Here is a 5293-nt window from a genome sequence, read left to right as displayed (position 1 = left end):
AATAGGTGAGAGTTGGAAAAATAGAACTTGATTCTGGGAATTGATAAACATTCATCCATGCCAAACACACCCTTAAAGCAAACACATAAACATATGACAAACCAAGATTTTTGCTATTTATAAATAACATTGGAAGAAACTTTCCATAGTTTTCATTTCTTCGATACGGAGACAAACTTTCATCATAAAATGCAAAAGAAAATAAAATAGTATTTACGATCACAACAGTTCATCCTCTATCGAATGAACTATAAAAGTAAATAAAATAGCCATTACGGCCACAACAATTCATCCTCTACTGGATGACCTATAAAAGTAAACATGCCTATACGACGACAATTGTTCATCTTCCACTGGATGAACATCAAAAGTAAATAGATATTGATCATTTGGGGGTTGCCAATGCCATTATCTCACTTGCAGCTTGCTTGTACACGTCTTCCACTGTGAATGCTTCAGAGAATTGAGCTATCCCACTTTCACCTTTTGCCTGAATATACATCAAACATGTTTTTAGAACCAAACAATAATAACAACAATAATAATATACTTAGTAAAAATTTATAAGTAGGGTCTGAAGAAGGGAATATGTACTCATGTTTATCCATATTATTTCTATTAGACACTTGACTCAGGAAAAATAATTTAAATAATTTCTAAACATATATAATCTATGACTAAACTATATGTAGTAGCAAATAGAGAATTTCAACCTCAGGGTGAGACTAGGTAGGAGGAGTCATTTCTAAGAAACAAAAAAGATAGATATATACTTCATTTCATGTGAAGATAAATGTTTGATTAGACGCAAAACTTATAAAAGAAAAAAATAACTATATATTTTTCAATCACCCAATTCAAAAGAATTTCTCAACGCGTTTCATTCTTCAATATTTCCTGAGCAATCAAACAAAGACACGTAAAATGAATCGGAGAGTATGCTAACTAAAAAACCCTAGTTCACAATGTTCAAATTGACCAACATATAATACACTACAAAAATGAAAGGACTTACATGAGCTTGGATCATGAACATGCTTCTGAATTGATCAGATGAAACTTGAGCAGACAGAATGTCAATCTTATGTTTCTCCAAAATATAACAAATGATGGTAAATAACCGTGGCTTTTTAGGACAACACACTAATATGTGCATCCTCACCACAAACATTTAGTATCACATTTGGTGAACTCCATGTCATAAAACCTGTTGGAATAAGGGGACTAGCACCATGAGTTATTGGTGTAATAACAGTTGAATTGTTGGTTGATCCTTGATCACCCACATATTTCTCCCAACTATTACCAACTTTATGTGAACTCATCAACCTTATGCTATATTCTTCTAGCCTTTCTAGCTTTTGACTTTTAAGTTTTTTTGAAAGTATTCTGCAGTTTTAGGATGTGGTTCACTGCTTCACCAACTATTGTAGACTGATCAACCTGCATATACAAAAAATATGAAATTAATTTATTTTCTACTTCAGAGACGAAGTCAAATAATGAGGAAAGTAAACACACACGAAGTTAAGGGAATACCAAATACGAGTGAATTAGTTTCAAGTCATTTATTAGTGTCTTGAAAAAATCATTTAATAAGTACAAATTACAAAAAAAGGCTATAATTTGGAATCTATAATCTTCAAATCATGTCTATTACACATCTGACCAATCTATCCTTCTTATAAAACTAATTGTAATAAGCGATTTACATAAAAGGTGTTATTGGTTGTAATTAATATGAAAAAAAGCAAATTTTATCGGTAATAATAAGTGAAAATACGCTACTACTAGTATAATGATTATGTATATGGTTAATGTATACAAATTAAATTGATATAAAAATTAATACTTATTAATTACTTCAATGAGTTATAAAGATCTTATAATTATACGGATTAAGAAAATGTTCTTTTTGACAAATTTAGAATGAAATTAGAATAATGTTAAAAACTTCATATTCTTATGCTAGAAGAGAAAAAATAAATAAATTTGTGGAGATTTTTTTTTCTATAACTATATATGCGAAAAAATCGGAAGTTCTATATTGTTTTATCCTTCACTTTTTTGGTCATTCTTGCCGCCTTCATTCATTTTTTTTCTTTTTCAGGTGATCTGATAATGTAACCTATGTAACGCCTATTTATAGATTTTTTTTTTCTTATAGGGGGTAAAGTGTAAAAGGGAGAAATAAGGGATTGAATATGATAAATATTGAATATGAAAAGAATATAGAGAAGGGTGACAAAAAAAGAAGAAGAGAAAAGTAGAGATAAAAAAGGATGATTCATTTGTAATGAATAAAAAAACAAAATACAATCATAAGCCAAAATGTTGTTACTGGCTTCAAAACAAAAAACAGTAGCTAAAGAATTTTTGTAACAGACTTTGTTCTCACTCAATTGGGTCCCAATTCACACTTACTACTACTAAAAATAATTAATTAAATTAATTACTTTAATAACAAATACTAAATTACAAACTTAATCAAGATATTATTCTTATCTATACAAACAGTCTAAGTTTTTTTATCAGTTAAAATAATAATAATTAAAATGATTGTATATAAATATAATTAGTTAACATTTTATTTTTAAAAAAAAATACAAGTCTTAATTCTTAAGTTATATGAATTAGGTGTGTCTGGGTTGTAGTCTTATAATATAAGAGATTACATGACTATCGTTAATGAGATTTTAATAATAGCTTATTCACGTGATTGTTAATGTTAATGAAATTTCATTAATAGCTGACTCCGACTATATACATTAAATTTTATGCATCTTTTTACTCATTTATTCAAGTTAACCACACTGAATTAATAACTAAGCAAGTATTTTTCCGTGAATAAAAGTTTTTATCATGTCATATATGTTCCATATAAAAGAAAAAGATCATCATTTTATTTCATCTTTTGGCCAGGATGTTAAAATGCCTCTAAATACTAATCATGACTTTTCCTTTATTAGGAGAAAAAAAGGAATTAGTTAGGATATTAATTCCTTGCTAATCCTCCATTAGTTTGTAGCTAGCATTTTTTTTTATAATTCATTAATAAATGGTATAATCGACAATTTTTTATCATTTATTGGTAATTAAAATTGTTTATTGCTATTTCTTTTAATTATGACAATTAGGAGTATCAAATGTAGGGTGGTGTATTGATTGGTTTGGTTTAGTTTTGAGATTTATCGGTTCGACTTATTGTTGATTAAGATATTGACCTATCAGTTATTGATTTATCGGTTTAACCATTAAGATTTGATACAAAAAAATCATTGAAATAACTTAGAAAAAAGGTGACAAATCAAATGAACCATGCACATGAGTTGACAAATTGCATTTTGCTCAAAAGCAAAGACACTCACATTTTAGAATACGGATAGTTTGAAATAATCAAAAATAAAAGTATGAGACTAAACTCTAAGTCAACGACTTTAATGATATACTAAATGGTATAAATATGGTTATTTAATTTACTATGGGGTTATCATAATCCGCTATGAAAAAACTCGACCCGTTAAGAAGCAATAACCCAATAATAAAAAAACTGAAACCTTTACCGAAACTACTAAACCAATAACCCATTATCGATAAACTAATAACTTTATTCGGTTCGAAATCGATTTCAATTTTATTTTGAACAACTCTAATCAAATAGGTGGATTAAACTAAATTTGAGCATATTAAATTGAATTGAGTTAATAAATAGATGAGACAAGTTACTTGGATTGAGATGGACTAAAATCCGAGTCATAGCGAAATCCACCAATTTCTTATTAAGTGTTAAATTCTTTATTTGAGTATCTAATAAAACTTTTTATTAACCATTTATAATAGGAAAAATTACAAGGACATTGTGTTTAAGGCTTTGATTTACAATATAAATGTCACGACCCAGACCGTTGTGATTGGCACCCACACTAACCCTCCGGTGGGAAAACCATAAATACTAACTAATTAATACGAACCAAGCATTTAAAGATACGAAAGCAGGTTTAAATAACTAAAACTGAAGTTCCCATAAACTTTCAAAAGATCTAACAACAAACTGCAGAATTAAATGCCTAGAACCTGATAGTCAATGTACCAAAACTCTAACAATGAACCGAAAGTCTAAAGGAAAATTGGTACAACCCAACTAAACATAAGAATACCTAATGAACTAGTCTAAGTCTGAAATGTGGACATAAACGAAAGGAGAACTCATGGCAGCCCGGAAGAACTGGCTCACCCTTGAATTCGAACCACGATCACTGATCTTCTGAACGAGGTTTGTCAATAGCCGCTTGAAGATGCCTTGTACTCAACAAAGAAAGAACAAGTGCAGTATCAGTACACAACCACAGTATACTAGTAGGATCATACGACAATCCCACAAGTGCAACATACATAAGCCATTACAACAATATAATCACATGCATATACCGAATATATACAAAATCAACAACATTCAATAACAACGAAGCATTTCACAAGCCTCAATTATACATATATGGCAAGTCATAGGTCCTCTCATGGAACCCAAACCCAAACTGTTAGCATACCGAAACGTGGTACCCGATCCAATGATTATGTCAGAACGTGGCAACTGATCCTATAATTATGTCGGAACGTGGCAATCAATCCAAGTTAGTGTGTCGGAATGCAACACCCGATCCATTCAACAAGCCACAATCACAATCACAATCACAAGTATATTCTCATAATCATATAATCAAGTCATGATTCATGGCATTCATCATTCATCTATCTCATTTACAACTAGTGTGATCAATAATGCAACATTCACATACATACACGTATTATAATGAAGAAGAACGAGCATATATCACACAATCATAAAATCACAACCATCACCTACCTCAAAACAAACTTGAATCTCCTAAGAAGCCTGATTCTTCCCTTTCCGAATTCGTTCCTCTTGTTCTTGGTCTACAAACAATCATAATAGCACGAGGATCAATAAACAACACCTAATTACCCAGATTATAAACAATATTATCAATCCTAGGTCAAACACTTGATCCCCATACCCAGATTAGGGCTTTCTCCCCCATAATTTTCATATCAAAACCCTCGCCCATTGATAATTACCCATTAGATTACGTTCTACGGATCAAAAAAATGGATTCGAGAAGTTAAAATCTTACCTTTAGCCTCAAGAATGGTGGAAAACTGTCAAGAAAACCTCTGGGTTCGTTCCTTAGCTCTCAAGTTTGAAAATTGCAAAATAAAATGTTTTGGGGTTTGTTTCCGACTTTAAGTCGCGTCTGCCCTGCCATGGCGGCAC

At 30.7% G+C, this 5293-nt stretch overlaps 1 pseudogene; it reads right to left on the bottom strand.

The window, feature by feature from the left end:
* Nucleotides 1–385: 385 nt before the first annotated feature.
* On the bottom strand, nt 386–1449 carry LOC125814897 (transcription factor bHLH95-like; annotated as a pseudogene).
* Between the last annotated feature and the right edge of the window lie 3844 nt (nt 1450–5293).

Source organism: Solanum verrucosum, unplaced genomic scaffold (genome assembly GCF_900185275.1).
Source record: "Solanum verrucosum unplaced genomic scaffold, falcon-dt-bn FXZP01000265.1, whole genome shotgun sequence".
Classification (NCBI taxonomy): domain Eukaryota; kingdom Viridiplantae; phylum Streptophyta; class Magnoliopsida; order Solanales; family Solanaceae; genus Solanum; species Solanum verrucosum.
Note: the sequence above shows the minus strand (reverse complement) of the source record. Positions and strands in the feature narration are given on the sequence as shown.